The sequence below is a fragment of the Limulus polyphemus genome, unplaced genomic scaffold (assembly GCF_000517525.1).
Source record: "Limulus polyphemus unplaced genomic scaffold, Limulus_polyphemus-2.1.2 Scaffold3183, whole genome shotgun sequence".
In the NCBI taxonomy this organism is placed as follows: Eukaryota; Metazoa; Arthropoda; class Merostomata; order Xiphosura; family Limulidae; genus Limulus; species Limulus polyphemus.
Window position 1 is genome coordinate 57,322 of NW_013668793.1, and position 7,089 is coordinate 64,410.

Below are 7,089 nucleotides of genomic sequence, written 5' to 3' on the forward strand. Positions count from 1 at the left end.
AGTAACAAGTATATGAACTATAAGTAACAAGTATATGAACTATAAGTAACAAGTATATGGACTATAAGTAACAAGTATATGGACTATAAGTAACAAGTATATGGACTATAAGTAATATGTGTATGGACTATAAGTAACAAGTATATGGACTATAAGTAACAAGTATATGGACTATAAGTAATATGTGTATGAACTATAAGTAACAAGTATATGGACTATAAGTAACAAGTATATGGACTATAAGTAACAAGTATATGGACTATACGTAATATGTGTATCCCAGTGTGAATGATGAACGTTTGAACATAAATGGGCATGGCCCTGATAGATGTATTAAATATCATGCTATAACATGGCCCTGATAGATGTATTAAATATCATGCTATAACTGATAGGGGTAGTGAATATCATGCTATAACATGGCCCTGATAGAGGTATTAAATATCATGCTATAACATGGCCCTGATAGAGGTATTGAATACCATGCTATAACATGGCCCTGATAGAGGTATTGAATATCATGCTATAACATGGCCCTGATAGAGGTAATGAATATCATGCTATAACATGGCCCTGATAGAGGTATTAAATATCATGCTATAACATGGCCCTGATAGAGGTATTGAATATCATGCTATAACATGGCCCTGAGAGATGTATTAAATATCATGCTATAACATGGCCCTGATAGAGGTATTAAATATCATGCTATAACATGGCCCTGATAGAGGTATTAAATATCATGCTATAACATGGCCCTGATAGGAGTATTGAATACCATGCTATAACATGGCCCTGATAGGAGTATTGAATACCATGTTACAACATGGCCCTGATAGGAGTATTGAATACCATGGTATAACATGGCCCTGATAGAGGTATTGAGTATCATGCTTTAAATTTTCGTGTATTCAACGCCCTCGCTTTTCTTAGCGTTTAACATTCAATCAGTGCAGAGGGAGTAAGAGGTCAAGCTTGCACCTGACCCTCCCAGATCCATATGGATTTAAATCCCCATGAAGCAGAACCGCTAGGCACAGTGAGTTATCTAAAATTTGAAATCCAGTTAGTTCACAGTTACAACATTTAGTTGACTTAGCATAAAAAGACTTGGTAAATATTAAAAGTGTGGTGATACAGCGATATGATACAATATGATTTATGTATCTTCACGAAACTTGGCAAGCTTTCGGTAAACATTATAAATATTTTGTACAGAAAAAATCAGAATTTCTAATAAAGTATTTTTACTGAAAATTAATGATTCGATAAAGAAAGATAAGTACTGAGTACTACATGTTGTCTTCATTTATTTTATCAAAAACATTACATGCAAAGTAACATAACAAATTAACAATAACAAAATAGATAGACAGATATTAACTTTTTTTTATTATTTTACTTCTCTTGCCAGCTGGCATTTAGTTGATCAAACCTGAGAGTTTGGAAAAGTACTGTAAAGTGTGAAGTACTTAAATAAGACAATGTTAGTGGTTTAGATAATAAATTACAGATAAAACTGTCAAACTTTGTAACAAACCGTTGTTATAACTTCTGTATCTAGATACGTATCATATCGACCACTATGATGAGATACGAACCCCCTAGTAACTATGATGAAACCAAAGAAAAACGCCCAGGGGCAAAAACAAAAGTTTTTCTACCAAAACAAACACTAGAGAATAAAGTACATGCACAGCTACCAGATGGCTGCTTCAGAGGCGCACAGATCATACATAAGACCAGTTACAGCATGGATCAGTGTATCAAAAACACACTACAGCAAATACAAAATTATATATTAACGAAAGCTTACCGAGACCCATGCTCAACAAACTCAGTATTTCTACACAACTATTCAAACATGCCAACTCTATCAGGCAAACTCCTAAATAACTCGCTTCAATATTATAAGAAAAATATAAATAAAAAAATGAACTGATGAGAAAATCAGAGAGTTACGTAATACATGATGAACCAAGCCCTAAGTACCTCTCCCCTCTAAACATCATAAATAAGAATCGTACAGTCCAAACAGTGTTAGGCTAACTGAATCCCAGACACAAACGTTGCTCTATTTTAAAGGGGTTTTGTATGTAAAAATATCATTATGCGTGTGTATAAGTGCTAAGTGGAACTGTATTGTAAGCACAAGGACTGAAAGTGCAGTCATGCATTAGCGAAGCTCAGTGCAGTTATACTTGTTAATATAAATGATGAAATGGACGAATGTATGTAATGAAGACAAGGCGTGGGGGCGTTATAATGTGACGGTCAATCCCACTATTCGTTGGTAAAAAAGAGTAGCCCAAGAGTTGGCGGTGGGTGGTGATGACTAGCTGCCATGCTTCTAGTCTCTGATTGTTAAATTAGGGACGGCTAGCGCAGATAGCCCTCGTGTAGCTTTGCGCGAACTTCAGACCAAGCCTAACCAAAAGATAAAGGGTAAAAAGACAATGGAAAAAAAAAATACAAAGAATATTACACAAACAGATAAAAAAGTCAGAAAGTATTTTGGAAAACAATATCGATAACAGCTAAGCCTAAGCCAATTATTGAAACCATGTAACGAAGTGAGTTAATAATTAAGTGAAGTGAGTTAATAATTAAGGTTTTAGGGATGGTATAAAATGTCAAAGTCCGAAATAAGCATTTAACTTTTTTAATTACGTGCGTAATTAAGACAAAGAAAATTACCCAATGATTAGAAAATTATATTAATAACAGCTTAATTATTAACTCACTTCAATAGGACTTTTTATTTTACTTTTTACCCGTTTGTTTAATCTTCTTTGTCTTTTTTTTCCATTGTATTTATTACCTCCACGGGAAATGGAGATGGCCTGAAAAGGGGTATGTTAAACCAAAGATTGAGGACAATAGACAGTATTTAATATACAGTGGGTAAAGCAACACATTAACGGGACATTACCTAGGAATTAGTTTCAGCATAAATAGAATAACACCAACTTCTGATACGGGGGAAGAAGTCTACGCTGAACCTGGCCCACCCTGGTCCAAACTTGGACCGAATCAGAACGCAGAACTGCACGCTCGCCAGGCACTGGCACACGTGGCCCGTGCCCCGATTCTACTTGACTATGTCCCGAATCCCCAGTTAGTGTCTTGAAAAGTCAGAAGACCATGACCGATATCGTACTGAAACTCCGAAAATTGCCGCGCCTATGGTCCCGAGCCCCGAATCTTTTAAGCACTTAGCGACACCTCTATCATAAATGTCTCAATAAGGATTATCTGTACTGGAGGAAGAGATGAAATTTGCAACTGACCTCTCACAGGTCACCCGACATCTTGACCTGAAACACAGCACAGAAAAACGATCTGTTCTGTTTGACTTTTAAAGACGTTAGCAGATATGTTCATCAATATTTTAGTCGAGTGAGCTTTACTATGAAACTGGTTCATGGACGAATTACTGGTTCATGGATGTGATACTGATTCATGGACAATGTACTGGTTCATGGACGTGGTGCTTGTTCATGGACGAGGTTCGATAAGAGCTGAGAGGATGAAGCTTAAATATCTACCAAAGTTCAATGATTTCCACCAATTGCATGGCCGAATCTGTAGAAGGCAAATCCTACGCTGTCAGTGGAGGATTGGTTTGGTTTGTTTGGAATTTTGCGCAAAGCTACAAGAGGGCTATCTGCGCTAGCCGTCCCTAATTTAGCAGTGAAAGACTAGAGGGAAGGCAGCTAGTCATCACCACCCACCGCCAACTCTTGGGCTACTCTTTTACCAACGAACAGTGGGATTGCCTGTAACATTATAACGCTCCCACGGTTGAAAGGGCGAGCATGTTCGGTGTGACGGGGATTCGAACTCGCGCCACTCAAATTGCGAGTCAAGTGCCCCCACCTAGCCATGCCGGGCCTCTCAGTGGAGGAAAGAAGAGGTCGAATCTGTATGTGAACTTCCCAGATAACTTCCTCCTTGATATAGAACATAATTATCTGTGATACACTGTTTGATTTTCTTTTATCTCCTATCGTTGGAAACTTTTAACTTAAAAATTCCAGAGTCAAAAAATGTTTGATGTATCTTTCATCCGTCATTATTGAAAACTTTTAACCTAAAAATTCCAGATTCAAGCATGAAGACGAAAACAGTGTCAATTTAGTTATTAATTAACTTATCACATTGTATAGTATAGGCAGCTTCACGTGCATTTCAATTTACAGCATAAACATCAATTATATTAAAGCATTTGCTTTATTTGATATATTTAGTGATAACTTTGCCAAATAGTCAAGCCAAAAACAAATAGGATAGACAAAGGGGAATATGATATACAAAGGGCGTAGATGATAAAATGAATCCTAGTAGAAGTTTTGTGGAGGTCGGATCCCCACAGCGTCTCAGATACACTGTCAATCCAATCTGCTGTTATTCCCAAATCTCAAATTAAGTAGGGTTAGAAAAAACATGAGAGGTAAAGCCCAGAATGTTCCACATCTAAAATTCTGTTCTTCTGTAGCCAGTGTGTGTGTGTGTGTGGGTGGGAATAAAGTTGTACCCTGTGAAGCAGAATAAAAATAAAATATAGATAATGACCGAACCAAATAGGAATAACAAATCTTATTAAACTGGCTATTAAAAATAGACCACTTGGAGTGACAGGTCAAAACGTTTTTCCTAGTAAACTAGGTATCCCAGTCGTCTATAATCGTCCATATACGTAACTAACATATGAAATACGGTTTAAAATGACAAGGCTAATACCCGTGTTACGAAGTAAAGAACATTTGAATGCCTCCTCCCCTCCAGTTCCAATAATAAATGTACCATCCAGCCCCCACCCCGATGAGCTTGTTTTTAACATATGTGTTGCACAGACGAAAATAAATAACCGCACATACTACCTAAAGCGCATGTGCGAAACAGTAAAATAAACTTAGCAAAGGTGTGTAATTAAATCAGGAATGTTATAAGTGAAATTACCTGTAATATACTTATGTAATTAGTATAACAATCTCCAACGTTATTAACTAAAGACTTACTAATATTACTGTTTTCAGATTTAATTAAAGTTTTAAACCTAAAAAAAAAAGTTTGTTTGTAATTAGGCACAAAGCTACACAATGGGCTAGCTGTGCTGTGCCCACCACGGTTATCGAAACCTGATTTTTAACGTTATAAGTCCGCAGACATGCCGCTGAACCACGCCACGGTAGGGGCCTAAGAAACTAAAAAAATCGTAATGTTAAAAACTATTTTCTGTAAATCGTGTAATTAAATAGTTTATGTTAGAAAGAAAATGTTAGTTTTATTTGCTAGAAATTATTCAACGTTTAAGTGATTATAAAATTTTAATTTTCTTGTGCTGATGAAAAAAATCTTTAAACTTTTATCTGAAATATTTTATCAAGTGAATCGTTAATTATTTATATACTAAATGTAAAAAAAAATATTATTTTATCATTTACGTTTCCTTATTTTCCTGTAATTCCATTGTTATATATGTCTATATTTCTTGACAAGGTTATATATATTGTTGTGGGCTATATTTTCAACGTTATAATTCGGTTGTTAGATACAGGGCGCGCGACGTTTAAGACCAAGTAAGTTTGTGGGAGTAAGCATAGAAAGTTTTAAATTTGACGTCAAGGAAATCTAGTAAGTTCAGGGAGTATCGAGAGACGTGAATACATTACAAAAACGACAATCAGTAAAGCATTGAGCCAATGTGTTTGGTTTTCAGCAATGTAAGTGAAGTGATTACTTCAGTGTTAGTTATCACGTATATTCAATTATTCCATCTATTATTTGTAAAATTGTACAATTTAATTTATTTTTACGTTAGTGTAGTACCGTTAGCGAAGTTTTTCCGTTTGAATGACATTTGTAAATTTAGGCCTACAACTTAGTACAAGTTACAACACTGTCAACAGTGCACAAGATAGTAGAAACGCCTAGGAATAATTTGACTAATTTGTTAATATTCCATGGACTGGAATTATTTTCGCCAAATGATTTAACAGAACCAGCTCAACAAAAGAACGACGTTATAAAATATATAATAAAGATATATCCTTCTCAAAAAATGTAAATTAATTAATATTAATCATGTTTTAAACAGAATAATTAATTACTAATCGTCTCAAATTTATCTGTCTTTCTTTCCTGTGTCAAAAGCCATGACGTGTTAGGAATAATATAAGTGAAGTCAATGTATAATATTCTTATATAATTAGTGTAACAACGTCCAACGCTATTAATTAATTAAAGACTTACTTTTCAACATTATTTTTATTTAAGTTTATCATAATTTAGTTGTCTTTTATTTTCCCTGTGTCAAAACGTATTTCGACTTAATAATGAAACCACGATACATACTCAGGTTCATTCTTCCTTAAGTTATCTCATTTCGAGCACGAGAAGTGTAAGTTCCAATTTTTTTTAACCGAAGATACATGGACAACCACACCGCTACCACAAGGACACTTTGCTAGAATTTACAGCTGTTTATCTGTCTGTGCATGAAACAGCTTTAGCAATATTTCAGAGTGGTTCCAAGTCTACTTGAACTAGATAACTCACCTTCTCATCAGCAGTGGTTCCAAGTTTACTTGAACTAGATAACTCACCTTCTCACCAGCAGTGGTTCCAAGTTTACTTGAACTAGATAACTCACCTTCTCACCAGCAGTGGTTCAAAGTCTACTTGAACAAGATAACTCACCTTCTCATCAGCAGTGGTTCCTAGTATACTTGAACTAGATAACTCACCTTCTCACCAGCAGTGGTTCATAGTATACTTCAACAAGATAACTCACCTTCTCATCATCAGTGGTTCCAAGTCTACTTGAACTAGATAACTCACCTTCTCATCATCAGTGGTTCCAAGTCTACTTGAACTAGATAACTCACCTTCTCATCAGCAGTGGTTCCAAGTTTACTTGAACTATATATGTAATCTTAAAATAATTTGCGAAGAGTTTAAACGGCTAATGGCGTTGCTGTCAGTTGTGGCGATCTCTTGAAAAACCCGATGAGCTGTCCGGTCAACTATGCAGCCGACCTTAAACTGGACTTATTAAGACTACTCATTATAAAAGTCACTCATAAT